We start from the raw sequence: 19,176 nt of genomic DNA on the forward strand, positions 1-19,176 counted from the left end.
AAAAGCTGGGTACAGGAATCTGTTTCTCAACCTCATGCTCTTTCACTCCAGTCTACATTATGTTTTTAGCTAGTTAGCTGGAGATAATGGAGATTGGTTGATTAGTAAAAATGAATAGATTTTATCGTTGGGTAAAGCAGTTTGCATTTTTAAAAAGAAATGGTGGCTTTATAATATGGAGATCGGACGCTGACATTATCATCTGTCATAAATAGGGCTATATTAACACATCTCTAATAAATGGACTTTTCTACACTGAAGCTAGTATGTCCTGTAGCCAGAAATGGAACAGATAATGAAATATATCTTATTTGTCACAGTAAAACAAATGCATAAAGTTTTTTTTCTAACCTGAGTTAATGCCTCAAAGTACTTTAAGCAAGGTTTATAACCAGGGCATATTTAAGATTAATTGCATTTGTCACTGCAGTTTAAGAAATCTTTTGAAATCCTATCTACTTCTCTCATGCTTTAATCATGCAAATCCAGAAATAGATATTAATGTAGCTTTACTGTGTTGTGACATCTCTGGTTGAAAACGTTTGAAAGAAATTCTGTAAACTTTTGTGACACCACCCCCTCCCCGTTTTTTTTCAAATCTCTTAAATGACGTGCAGTTTGCAAAATTATGTACATGAGCATATTGGAAAAATGATGATGGGACTTTTTATTTAAATATGATGCTGCCTGAAAGATACTGTACAATATCACTCAGACAAATGTTCCACTGTTTTGTAGTTTTGTGTTAGTAACAAATATATAATCCTGGATTTGTTTTATAAATGATGTGTTTTCAAAAATTCACGTATCCTAACTAGTGGGTATGGTATGATGTTGGTCTATTTAATGAGATAGCCAGTCACCTGTACAGTTCCTTTGTCTGTGTTTGTTAAACAAACATTTATGTAAATATATATGTGGGTAACATTCTCATTTATAATATGCAGTTACACTGTGTAAAGCTATTGCATCAAACTTGTTCTCGGTTGACATCAGCATAAATCTAATGTTACTGCATTGAAATGAATGGAGTGGCTCCAGATTTAGTTGCCTGTGGAACTGAGAGCAAAGTTTAACCCATTAGAATTCTAGTCAAAATTTGTTATAAAACACAAACCATTATCCTCTTCCAAACTTTTCTAGGAAGATGCCTCATTAATAAATGAAAAGCCATACTGTGACAGTTAAAATGGATCCTTCATCTCCATTAATATTCAAAAATTAATGATGCGGGGGTTTTATATACAACTGAGAATGAATATTTCAGTATCTCCTTTTATTTCTTTAGGTACTGCCATATTACCAATATAATCAAACAATTCATGCAATGAACATTCTGGAATCATCCTCAAAGTGGTTATTTTATAAATTTAAATGTTTTGAAAACATCAATTATTCGCTTTTCTGCACTTGATAAATATATTTCTCTCATGCCTGTATGCTCAGTTTTCTGTTCAAGTGATTAAAATTGTTCAGGTAATCTCTGCAACAGCTAAAGCATAAAAATGGTCAAAATTAGTAGCAATTAATAAATTAACAATGCGGAAAATCTTCAATGTGAAGTATTGCCACAGAGGGGAATGTAAACAATAACATATTCTAATGAGATGAAATAAAACATTTATTATCTGGAAACCCAATAATTCTTTAAAGATGAAAAAATGTCTGTCAGCATAACAGCCTATAACTGCTTGTTACACATGTTAAATGGGTTTTAACTACACTAACATGCTGTTGAGTTGTACTTGACTTTCCTCCTGCAGATAATTTACTAAATATCAATAGTTTTACATGTATTAATATTTTTCCTTAGCATGACATCATGAAAATAATAAAGCAAAAACAAAATAATATTGTAGTAAGGATTTTCCTTACACAGTTTTATGAAGTAATTGCTTTATAGTTATAACTTCCCTCATCAGCTGTGGAAGTATATTTAAAATACTATTTTTTAAAAGCCTGACCTTTTAGTTTTTTTTCAAATCATTACCATGTAACTTATGCAATAGTAATTTGCTTATATGTACAGAGTGCACCATTATATATATATATATTTCTGCTATTCAAAAGTCTCTTGGTTTTTTTGTTGTTGTTATTTTTCCTGCTCCTTTTTTTAATGTATATGCATTTGTCCTGCTTTATTTTCTGTTCTCTTTTTTCCATCACCTGTCCTGAATATTGTCAGGAATGTTTCTAATTTAAAGCCAGAGGAGCTAGTGCCTGATTAGAAGACAGGAAATTGGAGGATTAAACTGTCTGGTTGAACTTCCTTTACTATCAGCACTCAGTAACTTACACTGGATCACAAACTCAACAGGACAATTTCTACAGTGTGTCTTAATTTTATTTTTCGTTAAAACGCTGCAAAATGGGGGAAAGAGGCAGTTACTGGCTGTAACTCAATGGTTCTTTGCAGCATAGACATCCAGTGGTCTTAAAACCTCATCAAGTCTACATAAGTATCGTCATCCTTAAATCAGAGAGTTCATTCAATTTCAGAATATCGATGTATGTAATATATATGTATTAAATGAACTTTAGTGTGTAAATAACCGAGCAGCAGATAATGAAATACTCCTGGTAGGAAAGAATGACGTTATTTTCGTAAGAGGAGAATGCATCACATTAACCCTTGTTCAACCCTTTCTCCCTCCAAAACATTCAAGATCACTGTACTGTAATGTAATGGTAGAGCCAGATGACATCCTAAAGGAGGGATAGTGAGAAAAGCCAATTTATCTGGAAGACTTAACTCTGATTCCTGGTAGTACCTACTGCGCCAGAAATCTCAAGTGTGGTGATTTAGTTCATAGCTTGCCAGATGAGAACACTTCCCAGAGCCATTGATAACAGACAGGGATAGGGAGAAAGGGCATTTCTTTTTAACTTTATGGGCCAATCCATCGGCTACATTGACCTCAGTAGAATTACTGCAGGAATGATCATGGCCCGCTATTACCAAATATACTGTAATACATGAAAATAGTAAATAATAATGTGAGTGGGGGAAGCTCTCTCTTGTGCAGGATACCTAGCAGTATCTCCAAACTGTGGTGGACCCTGTGACTCTCTGTGATACCACTGTCCATCTCCCTTTCACGCTAAATACTATATAGACCCCACTTGCTGGTGAAAATGAGAGCACACTGTGGAATGGGAGGAAATAGGCACTGGCTGGTAATAGTAGGTCTGCAACGTTGATTCTGCAGAGGCTGAATTACAAAGGCAATGGGACTACTTGGGTTTAAAATTGAGCATAAATCTCTGCTGGATTAGAACTTTAGACTAATAAACTAGAAAAAATTGCCAGAAATGTTGGGAAACTAGAGATGCTATGGCAGTGGGGTGTTTTAGCTGCTTCAAGGACATGTCAGGTGAGTCATCCAGCAAGACACCCAGACTGATACTGAGAATAGGTGAAAATGGGAGTGAAAAGAAGAAAGGGTGGATGGATCAATAGTTTCAATAAGACTTTGACAGAGTCTTGAACTCTCCAATGAAACAGAAGAGTCTATGCACTATCATTTTATTTGATAAAATAACTCAGGGATCTCTGAATTTTAATTCTAGCACTGAATGACACTTATTGTGGCCAATTGCAACTCATGTCACCTCTCTCTGTCAGGCTATGTTTACACAGCAGCGTTATTTTGGAATAACTAACGTTATTCCGAAATAACATAGTCCATGTCTACACAGAAAGCAGTTATTTTGACATAATGTTGAAATAATGTTGAGCTGGAGGACTTCTTACTCCAACTCCTGTAACCCTCATTTTATCCTGCAGTGTAGACAGAGCCAAAAGCCAAAATAAGCTATTTCGATATAAGCTATGCAATTGACATAGCTCAAATTGCGTAGCTTATTTCAGCTTTAGCCTGGCTGTGTAGATGTGCCCTCAGTGTCCTGATCTGTACTTATTTATTTTCCAGATGATATTTATTTATTTTTAAGATGTTGTGATGATTACATTTTTGCAACTCACTTTAAAGATGAATAGTACTAAATGTTCACATCCGCAAAAGGCCCATTAAGGCAGATAAAATATTTTAAGTGTGAATCAGTGTCTCAAACAGAGGAAAACATTAGTTCACTACTATCGTTGGCCAAAATCTTTACTAAGGCAAGACTCTCATTCACTTTACTGTGAGTTTTGGCTAAACAAGGACTGTGGGGTTTGCACCTATGAGGAATTGCAAAACTCACTTGAAAATTTAAGCTCTTCTCATGGGCAAATGCATGCACAAGTACAGAAGCCCTGATCCTGCTTCCACTGAAATCAATTACAGTACTCCCTTTAATCTCATTGGTGAAGAATCAGTCCTACATAATAAATATGTCAGGCCAACCAGATTCAGACCCCATAATGCCAGGCACTGTACAACTGTCCCAAAGTGTTTTGAATTAAAACTTTCCATAATAAAAATCATGAAATCTGATTTCTATATACTAGATTATTGAAAAGTAGTTGAGTGATATAAGAATTCACAGAAGAGCTAAAAACAGATATATTGGTTAATGGAGTGGAATTCAAACCATTTGCTACATGTAAACATATATTTTTTAGAGGGCTGCCAATCATAAACTTAACAATACAGCTAGAGATTTGTTGGAGTGTGGTATTGTACAGATGCTACTTGTTTTACAGACTTTTACTACCTATAATTACAATGTCCTTGTTTTCAAAAGGAAAACATGCTGCCCTTGATCCCCACGATCAGATCGTATTAATTTCATACCTCAAGTGGAATTGCGCACCTGGATTAAGGCTGCCAGTTGGAGCTAGGTAGAAATTGAAAGGTGTATGGCGCCTCAATGACTATATCTGCAACAGGACTACCCAAAAGTATATTAGGGCATAATTTGCCATTGATCAATGAACATTTCTTAATTAAATCAATGGGAGTTTGGTTCAGAAAGACTTATGGTAAGATTCAGTGTGTGGTAAAGTGATACATAGAGATTATTTTGCCCAGAATGAGATGGAGAAAATGGGCCAAATTCTGCAGTCAGTTGAAATGAATTCAGAGGAACTCTGCCTTATTAAATGTGTAACATGGTCTAAAATGTATGTGTAAAGCACATATGAAGAAGAGGTCCTATACGTTCATATGCAACAACAAAAAATGTTTCGGTAAAATACAGATTTGTTTCAAGAATCGAGCTGGTTAGTAATAATGCCATTTTCACAATTATTTTCTCATTCTTTAATGTTGATTCTATATTACTAAAAAGCACTGAATTAAAAAGAGACTATTTTCTGTGAATATTCTGCTTCAATATACTTTTGAAATATTTGCTTTAATTAGGGAACTCCAGGGCTGCTGGACCATGGAGGGTATGAGGCCACGGTACAGGGAAGTTAACATCGATTTCGAAAAGGTGTTCTGACCACCATGGAATGCCTCATTAGGCACACTGTGCTGCTTTATTCCCAGAAGCAGAGCTTCTTAATAGTCCCTGATTCATCGCCATATGACAAATAATGTTGGGGAGGGAAGAACACCACTAAAAAATCCTTGCTCAGAACAGGCTCTTTTCCAGGTGAATGAAAATCATCTAGACAAGAATTTTAAGAGCCATCGCTCAGAATCCAAGCATCCTAACCAGATTCTAGCTGGGTTAATTACACACAGTTTGCCAACAGTAAGCTTTAAAAAGTTTTCAGTTCTCTTTCTGTCTGAAAACGGGCTTGAAAGAGGGAAAAAATGAAGACTGGGCTAATTAAGACAGAGGTGTAAAGATGGATGAAGTACCACGGTGTCTAAGCTACTGTTTTTGACAGCTGCAGGCTCTCAAAAGCACAGGTGACTGGGCAACAAAATGGCAGATTAATTTTGATGTTGATAAATGAAAATTAATGCAGACTGGAAAACATAATCCCAACTATACATATAAAATGATGGGGACTAATTTACCTGTTACCACTTAAGAGAGAGATTTTGGAGTCATTGTGGACAGTTCTCTGAAAACATCCGCTCAATGTGCAGCAGCAGTCTAAAAATCAAACAGTATGTTAGAAATCATTAAAAAAGTATAGGAATAAGACAGAAAATATTTTATTGCTTCTATATAAAACCATGGTACGCCCACATACTGTGTGCATACCTCTTGACACTGGAAAAAATTAAGAAAAGAGCAACAAAAATTATTAGGGGTATGGAACGGGAGCCATATGAGGACAGTTTAATAAGACTGGCACTTCTCAGCTTAGAAAAGAGATGACCAAAGAGGAATATGACAGTAGTCTATAAAGTCATTAATGTTGTGGAAAAGTTATATACTTATTCCCATAACACAAGAACTAGCAGATCACCAAATAAAATTAATAGGTAGAGGGTTTAAAACAAACAAAAGGAGGTATTTCTTCACACAACACACAGTCAACCTGTGGAACTCCTTGCCAGAGGATGTTGTGAAGACCAGGACTTTAACAGTATTAAAAAAAGAACAGATATATGCATGGGGCTATTAGCCAGGATGGGCAGGAATGGCATCACTAGCTTTTGTCTGTCAGAAGCTAGGAATGGGCGACAGGGATCACTTGATGATTAACTGTTCTGTTCAGTCCCTCTGAGGCACCGGGCATTGGACAATGTCAGAAGACAAGATACTGTGCTAAATAGACTTTTGGTCTGACCCAATATGGAAATTCTTATGTTCTTAAAAGCAAGGTACAATTACAACTAAACCTAAAAAACTTGTAACTTTTGCTGTTTTTAATAGATGTTTGCAGCTCTTATAAATCATGCAGCCTATGAGTATCATAGCAGGACTTTGGGCTTCCTTGCTCTTCTATTCCTGTCAATATTCTTTAAGAAATTACAATCTCCACAGTGCCAGACTCTAACTAGTAGAGAACAGAATGAGATGTATATGTAAGGCAGATTATCTCACTCTTCTCTATTTCGGGATTCAGAAACAATCCACATTCACCTCTCCTGCTAATGGCTTTTGTGTGGTACACATCCTAGTGGCACTTTGGAGGCCATTCTGTGCTGTGATAGGAAACTCTTCCTTCAGCAGCCATAGTAAGATAAATTCATAATTTATAAAGGCAGAGTCTGATGACTCACCTTCTCCCTTATGTGATCAAGACAGTGATTGCTGTAGATTTTGAACATATACAAAACTTCCCTCATGTCCAAATCTCAGTGAACAGTTCCCAAAGAATTCAATAAAGAATAATTTTTCTATTACTCTTTTGACTATCTTATATAATGTAATAGAAAATTATATTTCCGCTCTTGGAATCTCTAGTATGGTTTTAAAAACCTATAGAAAAGTCTGTAAATCCCATAGGATTTCATAGTAATTTCTATAAAATTCTATTTTATTTCTGTAGAAGATCCCTGTTGTTGTCACTCAAATTCAATTCCATAGGACACTTCCACATGGAACCACAGGGATGTCCATTCTCCAGGGGTATGTCTAGACTACATGCCTCTGCCGACAGAGGCATGTAAAATAGGCTACCCAACATAGTCAATGAAGTGGGGATTTAAATATCCCTGGCTTCAGTAAAATAAAAATGTCTGCCGTGCTGTGCTGGCTCAGCTGATCATTGGCACAGTGCACGAGTCAAGACACGGATCGGTCAACAAGGGAAGCCTTTGTTGACAGCTCCCTTATGCTGTCAACATAGTTAATTTGAGGGAAGGGTTTTGGATTGGACTACCACGTCTACACGTGGCAAGCTAAATCGGGTGACCGGAATTTTAAAATGGTGACCGGCCGCAAATATGCTAATCAAGCGCGGGATATTTAAATCCCATGCTTCATTAGCAACTTTGGCATGCTTCATTTGCCTCCCTAGTCCGAACTAGGGGGCAAGTGTAGACATAACCTTAGTCCGCGTCTACACAACAGACAGTTATTTTGAACTAATGTCAAAATGCTGTCAAGCTGGAGGGCGTCTTACTCCGACTCCTGTAACCCTCGTTGTATGAGGTTTAAGGGAAGTCGGAGGAAGAGTGCTCTATTTTGAAACAAGTGCTGTGTAGACATTCCCATATATTTCTAAATAAGCTATTTTGAAATAAAATACACAATTGATGTAGCTCATTTTGCATAGCTTATTTTGATTTAAGCCCTGCAGTATAGACACACCCTAAGGGTGCATCTACATTGAACCATTATTTCGAGATAACGAGCGTTAATTTGAAATAACAGTGCGAGCATCTATACAGCCATTCCGTTATTTTGAAATAATTTTGAAATAACAAATGGCTTATTCTGAAATCTGTAAACCTCATTCTACGAGGAATAATGCCTATTCTGAAGAGGCTATTTCGAAATAAGGGCTTGTGTAGATGCTCTACTGCTGCTATTTTGAAATAGCCCCTCACCAGGGCCATTCTAAATTATTCCTCCACAGTGCCTCCTGGAGCTCAAAATTGAGATAGCACGTCTACATTAGGGAAGGCTGCTTTGGACTAATTTTGAGGCTTCCCTGCAGTGCAGATGTCCTATTTCAAAATAAGCTATTTCAGAATAACTACTCTGGAATAGCTTATTTTTAATAAGTGTGCAGAGTAGTCATACCCTAAGGCACTACAGGACTACTTGTTTTTTTAAAGTTACAGACTAACACAGCTACCGCTCTGAAACTTTGAGAAACACTGTTCTAGTTCTTCATTTTATGGTATTGCTCAGCATTTACCTACCATTTTTCAGATATTCAGGAATCAGCTCAGTTCTCTGTAGGGAGCACAGGTGAAGTGGGACTGTATAGGAACTTTAAATGTGGACAAGGTAGGGGATTTGGAAATAGAGTCAGAGAGGTCATAGCCTGCAGAAACAAGCTTTGTGGAAGGAAGATCAGAGGTGACTATATGTGGCAAGCAGGCAGATAAAGTAAGGCTATGGGTAAACCGAAGGCAATTTAGTTTGGCCAGGAAAGTTAAGTGTTTAGGGCAGGGCTACTCAACACACAGCCCATGGGCCCCATGCAGCCCACAGCCCATTTGTTTGCAGCCCGCAGTGCGGTTTGGGTTTATGTGGAGCTCGACACACAGCCCATGGGTGGGAGACAAAACAAAAAAGTTGTCAATATGATGGTCTTTTGTTGATATGCATTTTAGTAGTTAAACTCTGGACTGTCATTGCTCATTAAAAGTGCTGTCATATGGGTGGAAATCAGGTAAATATTGCATTTTATTAATATCAGCAGAACTGACTTAAATGGGGTCTGCATGTTCTGTAGTCTTGTCTTAATCTTTGTATTCATGCCTGTCAGTGTGAACGAAGCTTTTTGCATATATTTGCATATATATTTGCATGCACATGCAACAACACTTAAGTTGAGGCCCTCGGCATATGCTGTGCGTATCATTGTGGCCCCCAGGGCTTCCAAAGTTGAGTCGCCCTGGTGTAGGGGCAGAGCTATAGCGTCTTCAGGATGGCCACAGGAAGCTTAAATTTGAGATGACATCTGTTCATGTGCCTAGGATTGAAACACCTGTCCAGGTGTGTGCTAGTCTGATGTGAAAAGCCCCTTAGTCCCAGGGAGGTTTAGGAATGTAAATTCTAGCATTTGTCTTCATGAGCAGGTGCAAGACGGTCTAACGTGCACATGCACATTTAGAATGATGAAGCTGTGCACTTCAGGCATTTGCATCTGAAAGGGGTAGGCACATTAGCCTCGGATTTGGAGGCACCCAGGTTCAATTCCCTGCCCCACCACAGACTCCTTTTGTGACCGTGGGCAAGTCACTGAGTTCCCTACCTCACAGGGGCCACGTAAAAGTCTATTGGGTATTATTATATGTATGTGTTCACAAATGGAAACACGGTGTAATCCTTCTAGCTTCTCTGTAATCCCTCCAGATTTACCACTTTACCCTCTCCATGCCTCAGTTTCCCTATCTGAACAACAGGGATCATAAAGAAGGGGAAAGGATTAAGGCTTAATTAATATTTGTGAAGGATTTCTAGATCATCTGATGAAAGATTGCTACAGGTTGTACCTCCCTGGTTGGGATCCTCAGGATCTTACAGGTCCTGAATCAGGGAATCTGCCAGACCAGGGGAAGTCAATGCCGGCCCCTCTACTGCTGCCAGCTGTGGGTCTCCACTCTGTCCCTGCTCAGTCAATGTTGGCCCATCTGCTGCCACCAGACTGGAGGGGACGCTGGGGGTTAGAGGTAGGTTGGCTGCAGATCCCTGCGGCTAGGAGCCAGGAGAGAACTCTGGTGAGAGCACATCAGCCCCACAGCCACGGGGCTCCACAGCCACCCTGCTTCTTCGCCCGAGCACTTCACCTGACTCTACTTCTCTCCTCCCTGAGCTTGAGCGCCGCAGCTCCAGAAACTCTGGGAGAGCAGGGGAGGAGTTGCTGAGTGTGGGGCCCGGCTTTTCCCTGAGAGTGCTCCAGCCAAGGAGCACCTAAGGGGATGCCAGATGATAGAGGTCCAACCCGTAAGAATGACACATTTGGTGCATGAGAAAGAACATACTTATATATATTCACAGAATTACGGAAGCTAGACCCAGAAAAGACTTAACTAGTCGTGTAATTCTTTCATCATCTACATGTTTTGTTAGTCTTTAAGGTGCTACCAGGCTATTTGTTGTTTTTAAATTTTATCAAGTTTTACTGTGTGTTTATTGCTGACTTGATTTTATTTGGTTTATATTTATAAATATAGCTAAATACTATAGGCTACTCATATACCATATGCTGCTTTCATTCTTAGTAGGAGTTAAAACAATATGAGTTGTTCACTGAATTATCACTCTCAAAAGTTACATTGTGATACTATAGTAAAACTTGATTTAAAAAGCCTTAAAAGATAAGATGTTTATTACTATGTCCAGACAAAAAGGCTTTGAGCATTTTTCTTTCTGTTTATAATGTGTATGTCACTATTCTAAATAAAACAGGAGAATTTTGGGAACTTATGGGATTGCTGATTTTCATTTAAAAAGAATGATTATTGGATAAAACTTTGATTTATGCTTATGAAGAAACAAATGTGTACTTTAAATATTGGGCATATGCTACACACAAGTAAATACTTATATCCATATAAGATAGATAGTAGAATACTATTTGAAAAGCCAATAGTTATTAACCAATTCAGTGATTCGTATATTGGCTGAAATGATTGGTTTTGCATGGCAGACACTGAGCAATTTTATGTTTTCATTGTATTGAGTGAAGACTTATTTATCCATGAGCAAAACTGGAATTTATGACCAAATGCAGTTTGTTCTAGCTGTTTTCTCCTGAACTGTATTCTATTCTGTAAGGCTCTCTTATCATTGGTAACTTATAATGTCTCATGTCGGCATGCATATGCAGTATTTGCATCTGTAGAAGGTGCGTTCTCAGCTTGGTTTTAATTAGAAACCAGGTGGTAAAACCAGGGATAAGATTTGTAAAAATAAGAAAAAATGTCAGAAGTGAAATTGTTTGTATCACTGTATTAGTCATCATGAGGCAGAAGAAGAGGAATGTTAACATGATTTGAAAGTAACATAGTTGAGTAAATGAAGACGTGAGAAACACTTGCTAAACTAAATGAGCTCTGTGGTTTGGTGCATATTTGTATAATCCCGTTCATTGATGCTTTGAACAATTTGCAAGAACAAAAACAGAAACAAACCCATTAAGAAAACATGACTTGAACTCTGTCATATTTTTTTTTAATTGCTGCAATTCAGCTGCCATATTTCATGCCTGACATGGAATAAGTGAGTACAAAAAAAATTCACAATATAATTCTATCCATTTCTCCAACTGGTGACAGGAAACTTTTGAACTTTATTTTTGGGGTTGACCTAATAAGGCCCCCTCCTCCCTTATGTACAAATATAGTTATGAAAGTGTAGTTATGCATAACATCAACTGCACCTACAATGGCTGTTTTTAGCTGACAATAGAGCACTTTTCCCAGCAAGATATGGAATGAGTTTTACGTAGTATGGAAAATATTGTAGTTTGAGTGTCTCATGAAGAATAAAATGAAATTACTATAACTCTGCATTCATTTTATAATACTATTTTGTGATTGGTTTTTCTAAGCTATTGGCACTTATTCTGCTTGGGAAGAATCTTTTTTATAGTCTTTTTTCGCTCTGTTGGTGCTCTATGTTTGCAACCTCTGACATTTACTCATCTTTCCTGGATCTTTACCTTTGTGTCCTTTTACTTGTTGCTGTCTTACTTGGTTAAGAAGTACAAGTAGCCACAGCATTGCCAGCTGCAGTCCCAGGCTGGATCATTATTCCAGATTTGAGGTTAATCAACTGCAAATTCCATTAGCTTCGTACAGAGTGAAAATAAAGAACAGACGGTCTTGTATGTGAGCCAGGAGTCAGGTGCAGCACAATAAAGCTAGCCCTCAGGTATAGGTGTGGATTTTTTCCTCTTCAAAGGAACAGTACCTAAGATAACGGGGTAAGGATCAAATGAAAAAGGGGGTTTTCAGGAGAGCGTTGTGGGAGTCAAAATCTCTTAAGCATCTTTTCTTTTCCCAATGACAAATTGGAATTATTTTTAGCATTTTCTCTCTCCCCTCCACCCGCATTGTTCTGAAAACTATAGAAAGCTGCTGTTGAGAATTTTATTCTCAGATGTGATATCCTGTATCCACTTGTTGATTGTTCCAGTAACTTTCAATATTGTTTAAAGAAATACCAAAGTGCAACTATCTGTATTGCAATGTAAAGAAATGCAGTTTTTGTGACTGAAAACCTATTTATTAAGGCCCCAATCCTGTGCATGTGCTCACTATTTCTCACCATTTACTTCAGTGATACTGCCAACTCATGCAAAATTAAGCACAAAAGTGGTTGCAGGAACCAAGTCTAAATACCTTTCTGCAGCTTTAATTTTGTTAGGATATATCGTAATAGCATCTATTCTTTTTGCCATTAGTTGTTTTTTCATTAGTATATTGTTTTGAATAGTATTTTATATTTTTCTGTTACCTTACTTTTTAATATTTTTAATAATGATCTTACTTGCACGTGTAGTAAAAGTTATTCATGCCAAAAAAAATCCTTACCATCTGGAAGAAAGCCTACGGTTGTCTGAAAATGATGCATCTGATACTCCTAGTTTCTCAGTCAAAGCTTTTGAGACCAAATCTTTGCTATTAAAATTGAAAAATGTAGAAAAGGTTAATTCAAATTGATACATTTGATATGCACTGTTTACCGACATCTTCCCTGCTGCAAATTGAGAATTCACATTAAAATGGCATTACTTAAATCATTTTATGTGACCCTAATTGTTCTTTTTTCCCCACATATTTATCTGTGTAATCAATCTCTAGATATACAAATGGAACAAATATTTTTTGCTTGATAATCACTTGGATCCACTATAAAGATTAGGGAAAATATTGCTACCCCTGAAACAAAAGATTAAATAATCCAGTCTCTGGGAACTGTAAACTCACAGTCACTATCACAAATAGGCCCTTTCTAATTATAGTTTGTGGTGGAATGAAAGATGCAATTGTCTGGAAGTGATGAATATGGGATCCATGCTGGCTTAAAGGTCAAAGGTCATTTTATGCAAAGGTCCCTTTCTCTCTGGCACCGCTTCCTTTGTATAGCATAGTTTGGCAGCTATCTCTTTGCACTTCGGCTACCTGCCAATGCAGCTGGTACTGTGCAACTGTCTGGTACAGCCTACAAAGCATCGCTCAGCAACCAGCAGCTCTGCATGGGGCCCCTTTTCTAGGATGACAAAGAAAGATGGGCTATACATGCTGCCATCTATGCCCATTAAAGGGACTCTTAAATTGCATTACTACAAGTTATTGTTAATTATGTAGTACTGTCTGGGTCTGTATGATCCTTTTAGGGGATGATAATCTGTGCTCCACGCTAGCAGTAGAACTATTCGGGAGGGAGGTCTTTATTTGCTGGATAAAGTACTAATGCAGTAAGTCACTCAGGCATAACCATATGACTGAAACCTTCATTTTGATTATCTGCATCATAGGTTACTAGCATATGCAACAAATAAATCAACTGAACAAGCAGATCACTGATGAAGTCATTTTCACGATTCATGTTGCTGTTAAGTTGGAGAGCGTTTTTGTTAACTGATTATCCTGAGACTTTGTAAAACTACTTTTCATAACGTGCTGCGAACTGAAACTGAGATTTAATAAAATAAAGCTGCTAATTAGAGCTTGGTTTCATTCTGCTTTTGTGTAACAAAAAAAATGTGGTTGAAAATGAAATTTAGAAGCGGTTTAGAGTGGGAACGGTCTGTTCCCTTGTGGGGATTTAAAAATAACATGGCAGCATTGAAGGTTCAAGTTGCACGTGGAATTCCATATGCCTTTTTCTCATGGTTCATTTTGTTCCCAGTATCCTTTCTTCAACAAACATCCTTATTGTGACCAGTTGCAAGGAAAATCTTGTTCTCCCTCAGTGTTTTACTTCCGATATTTATAAGGAAACAAATAGGAGTATGTTATCTAGATCATCTGTAGGACCAAAAAAATGTCCCCTGTGTTTGCAGCTCAAGTAAACAGGCCTGATTCTTTGATGGATATTTTCCAACCATTGTGATTCCAATGACTGCAGTTGAGTTATTCCAGATATCCCCTGGTTTAAGAAAGATCAGAATCAGTTGTAATGAGATGGTGCAGCACATAGATCCCAGACATTTTAACTCAATTGGTATCAATGCATGTAGTTACCCTAAAGGGAGTGGAGCCACAATGACATACAACTGAATTTTGGGCCCCCAATTTTTCCAACATTTTTAAAGTCTGGAAAAGGAAATGCATGGAACTTGCTTGTTTACAATTTTTTCCTGCTCGCTCTGCACTATTTATGATCTTTCACAAGCCTCCTGCATAGCTGGCAAGTTTCCTAAGTTGTGCACCAGATTCTACAAGGGGAAACAACACCAGTTTTACATAATACCATTGCAAGAGATACAGCCTGTAGAACCACATTTATTTCCTCTTTTGTTCTAATTACATGAAAATCTGAGAGATGAGAGACACAATAGGAGGAGATGAGAATCTTTTGTCTTTGGTTTCTATCATTCTTCCTTATGTCTAATATTCCGTTTCTTGCATTGTTCCGATATCAGCTATTTGAAATAGTTATATATAATTTAACATTATACAAAAGTATTGTTATATCAAACATAGTGAAATGGATTCCAAAAACACCATCTGGTATTTGGGAATGCACTGTGAGTTGGGAACGTGAGAAGAGATATTCTTTGCCACTTTGCTTGGGACCCAGCCATTAGCAGTGTAATTGCCAAGAAAAGGTGACAGGCTTCAGGCTTAATGCAAGTGGTTTCCCCCTCCCCCCTTCTCCAGCCTATTAACTCTATGAGTCCTAAAGTAAATGCAAAAGGCACTCTAAGGGCACCATGGTTTTGAAAAACAATAGACTCCCTTAAATTAAAAGGCAGGAGGAGACAAAAAGAAAACTACTGGGTTTATGTAAGTAGAGTAGAATTTGCGAAAGTAAAATAAGCATTTTAGGTGGAGGAAAGAAATCAAGACATTTATGCTTTAAAACTACAGTGCACTGTAAAGAATTTTTCTCATAAGAAGTGGATTTGCAATGATTAGAGTTTTCCAAGCTTTATCCAAAGCTCATTTCAAAGCCATCTTCACTTTATCTAATCCACCTAAAATTGCAAAACCCATATTGTGAAGGTCATCTGTGGCCATTCTAAATCTGGTTTATTTCATGTAGTATCTAGTCTTCCTCTCTCTCTCCCTTTCTTCCTCTTGTTCTCCACCCCATTTAGTGGAGGAGGCAGAAAGGAAAAAGTTAATAAACCTCTGTAAATTCTCAGATTGCTTGCTGAGGGCATATATTCTGAGGTGTTACCTTCCAAAGGATGTGTAAAGTCCAGTTTTTATGATTTCTCAATGATATTCTGAGACAGATCCTTGGCAAGTGTAAAGCCACTGAATTAGACTGACTTTTCCCAACTGAGGATCTAACAGTGTGAGACCAGATCCATCATAACAGGTGTTAGAGGACTGTGAAGGGTAGGTGATATTTGCATATGGATCGAAATCTATATGGTATCTGTAAGCAGGCAACAAAACTTTGTAGCAGAGGATGATAATATGAGAACAGCAAAAGGAATGTTGGAATCTTTCTCTATCTTTGTTCCCTTTAACTTATGAAATAGTGCTTTATATCAGTCCTGAACTTAAAAAAAAAGCCACACAGATTTGTTTCAGTATGTCAAAAACGCTACAGTATGTTTGCTATTAAATTACACAAAATTAAATGATTTCTGGTGGGTGTATCTAATGCTTGCCAAATTAGAGGAAGTGAAAGCTAATCCTTTTAATCTATCTCTTGTTTTTAAATATTTATGTCTTTTAACAGATATTTGTGTGTGCCGTGACAGGGAACCAAAAACTCCTTTGCTATCTGTCAATTTATGTGCATGTGCAAAGTTCCTACAATCGCAGTACCAGAGTCAGGTGAAATGTGCCTCACCACAAGTTACTGTCAATTGTATTTAAACCAGTTTGTTTGTTTGAGGAAATGCTAGTCAGTCCTTGTGATTTTTTTAATTGGGTTGCGCTGCAAACATGATATACGCAGGAAGTTTTAGACCAGGAGGTGTAGTGCAGATTTTTAGTGAGGAGTGTGAAAATTCAGTGTAAAGGAGGTGGTGGCAGTTGAGCACGCCCCAAATAGCTTGGGAGAATAAGCAAGGGACTGTGAGCCCAGACTTCCCATGCCTCCCACTGATCTGCCTTGATCAAACTTCAGTCCTTCCGCAATGTACTTTATAGACATTACTGAGTTAGGTCTCACCACATGCTGAGAGGTGTGAAAACAAACCAGACTTCTCACGTAGGGGCTGTTGCAAACCCTATAAGCTTTGGATCAGGCCCAAATTGTACCCAGCCTTACTGCACTTTTGGTACCATTTTCTCCTGAGGTTTGTTTACACAGTGAGTCAGAGTCAGATGTATTTAGCATTTAAAACCCTCCCAACAAATAAACAAGTGTGGTAAGGCCTGGCACCAGTGTTCCCTACAAGCTTTTTGCTTGTGTGCTGCTCAGGAGAGATTCAAATGCTTGCCTGCTCATTAGCAAAGTGCCCATATCTAGGGTTTTTGTTTCTACTGGGTGGTGCACATTCACACATGTCTTGGTGCATATAAAATTATTCCACGCATGGATAGAAAAGATTAGAGAGAACATTGCCTGGCACTTAAGAAGATGGATATGTTTAAAAAAATGAAACATTACTTTTCTTATCAGAAGTCACTTTCAATTTTATAATAATTTTCCCTTATTTGTAATGGCTAATTTTAAAACCACAAAAGGGTAAGGCTTGCAACATAAAGATTTCTTGACTGTTAGACAGAGGCTAAACTGAGTCTTGATTATTAAGCCCCATCCCCAAGCATTGGGTTTCAATTTTATCACTCAGGGGTTTTTTTATAGGCAGTTGAACAGAAATGCTCATAATCTGGTTCTGCTTCTGAATCTCGAAGAACTTCGGCTTTCTAGACTCAGTTCTACTTGCAGCATTGCTGTGGGATAAATATTATGCAGACTCCGCAGATGCAGAAACCAAGATATATATATTAAAACATGGTACTGTATATATAAGGTGCCACAGGACTACTCATTGTTTTTAAAAGTTGACACTTTAAAAGTTGAAAAAAAGTTGGCTACCTGTCTAAGACAAGATCATACAGTCAGTTTAGTGGCAGAGCCATTAACAGAATGAAAGAGACCTGACTCCTCATCACCTACTCTAATCAGACCTAATTTAAAAAAAAAAAAACGTTCCCAAACCCCATGTTTAGAAAGACACATATTTAGAGTTATAAGGAAAACTCTATTGAAGGGCTAGAGAATATTAATAAAAATAAAATGCAATAATATTTATACTATAGTCTTGCCTATTGCAGAAATAGCACTGTTTCTTTGTTTTACTTCTCATCAAGAAATAAACTTAGGTCTCCAGTGTTTAATAAACAAACAAACAAAAAACAAACTGTCCAGAGTTGTAGTCAGTAAATTAATATTTGTAGACATGTGTAGAGTCTCTACAGAGCAACCGCAATGTACAGGCAATAATAAATGCTTCATGAGTAACAGGAATAGCACCTCTACACAAGGCAGTTATCCCTCCCTCCCTGCCCAAAACACAGTGAGGAATGTAGTAAAACATTCAGCAGTTTAGAAGTGTCAACATTATTTGCTGAAGCTAATTTACTGTTTGCAATCAGCCTCTTTTTCTGCTGCTGAATATTTTCTTGAATGTGTTTGTTTGAAATTGCTAAAAATGTGTGTGGGTTTGAGATTGGGTTTGTTTTTGTTTTACTCGGTGGATTGAGAGTGAACACTTCAACACAGCAGTCAAAACCCGGACCAATGCTGGTTAGTTGGGAATAGTTGTGTCACATGGAATTTTTTCTGTTCCATCATTGGATGAATATTCTGCCTAGATGTCCTGTTCCAGCAAACATTTACAGCAGGTAACATTAAAGTATATGCATGAATAGCTCATTAAAGCAAAAGGGCTTCTCATGCTGTGTAAGGCTAAACGTGTGCATAAGGCTCTGCAGGATTGGGACTGTAACAGAGAGAAGAGCTTGAAGAAGCCTTTAGGCCTTTGAATGCTTCAGGGAAAAGTAGGATTAAGGGAATTTTAACCTTTTTTGGGCCACATAGCCTTTGCTGAAGGTGTCTCAGTGCTGGAGAAATAGGCTATTAGGTGCACAATTTTAACTTTAAATCTTTCTCATCACATCTCTACTGTTGAATGTTCTGGTCAGATCCTTGTTTGACTCATTTAATTGTGTATGTGCCAGGGCTCTAGCAAGGATAAACATTTCCACCACCACCCCGCATCTTCCTACCCCACTTTGCTGTGTATTCATGGACTCCAACTCAGCTATTAGAGCATTGGTAGAAAGCTGTCAGAAAAGGAATCAGAGCACATCAGAAGAGATTTCATTTTCAGATCTGAGCAAAGGCTTTTGCTGTGATCCTCAGCCAGCTCTAGTCGCGAGGGCCTGTTGTCACGTAAAAAGTATCTACCACACAGTGTAATTTCGAAGCAATCGATTTTCCTGTTTGTCTTGTCTTAGACTCAATATACTTTCCCTTGCTGGTCCGTATGTGTGACGTTTGGTTTGGTTTTCCTGTGAAATAAGGATAGGTTGCAAAAGTACAGTCAGAAGCAGT

At 37.7% G+C, this 19,176-nt stretch overlaps 1 protein-coding gene across 5 annotated transcripts in view; it reads left to right on the forward strand.

Moving 5' to 3' along the window:
* NFIA (nuclear factor I A) overlaps nt 1-19,176 on the forward strand; it is a 502,507-nt gene that overhangs the window by 2,787 nt on the left and 480,544 nt on the right. The window lies entirely within an intron of this gene.

Source organism: Pelodiscus sinensis, chromosome 9, assembly GCF_052426305.1.
Source record: "Pelodiscus sinensis isolate ZL-2025 chromosome 9, ASM5242630v1, whole genome shotgun sequence".
NCBI classification, from domain to species: domain Eukaryota; kingdom Metazoa; phylum Chordata; order Testudines; family Trionychidae; genus Pelodiscus; species Pelodiscus sinensis.